Source organism: Cucurbita maxima, unplaced genomic scaffold (assembly GCF_002738345.1).
Source record: "Cucurbita maxima cultivar Rimu unplaced genomic scaffold, Cmax_1.0 Cma_Scf00029, whole genome shotgun sequence".
Lineage (NCBI taxonomy): Eukaryota > Viridiplantae > Streptophyta > Magnoliopsida > Cucurbitales > Cucurbitaceae > Cucurbita > Cucurbita maxima.
This window is the reverse complement of record NW_019272045.1, coordinates 1,636,249-1,636,542: the sequence shown is the minus strand read 5'-3', so window position 1 is coordinate 1,636,542 and position 294 is coordinate 1,636,249.

The window sequence follows — 294 nt, the reverse complement described above, 5'->3', positions numbered from 1 at the left end:
TTTTTTTTTTTTTTTTTTTTTTTTTTATCGAAAATAAGGTTACAATCCAACTTTTTTCTTGCTTTTATGCTTTTTATAAAATTTTTATATTTGAATTTTATGAAAATTTAGTTATTAATGTAATATATAGTGTGGAAAAAAAAAAAACCCAACGACCTAATCTAATGCAACCCGAAAATAGAGGGTAAGGTTGAGTTAGGTTGCTAACTCTGACCCGAACATCTGAAAATTTTGGATAGGTGGAAAAAACAAACCATTTTTATGTTTTCATTTTATTCCTAATTTGAAATTTAA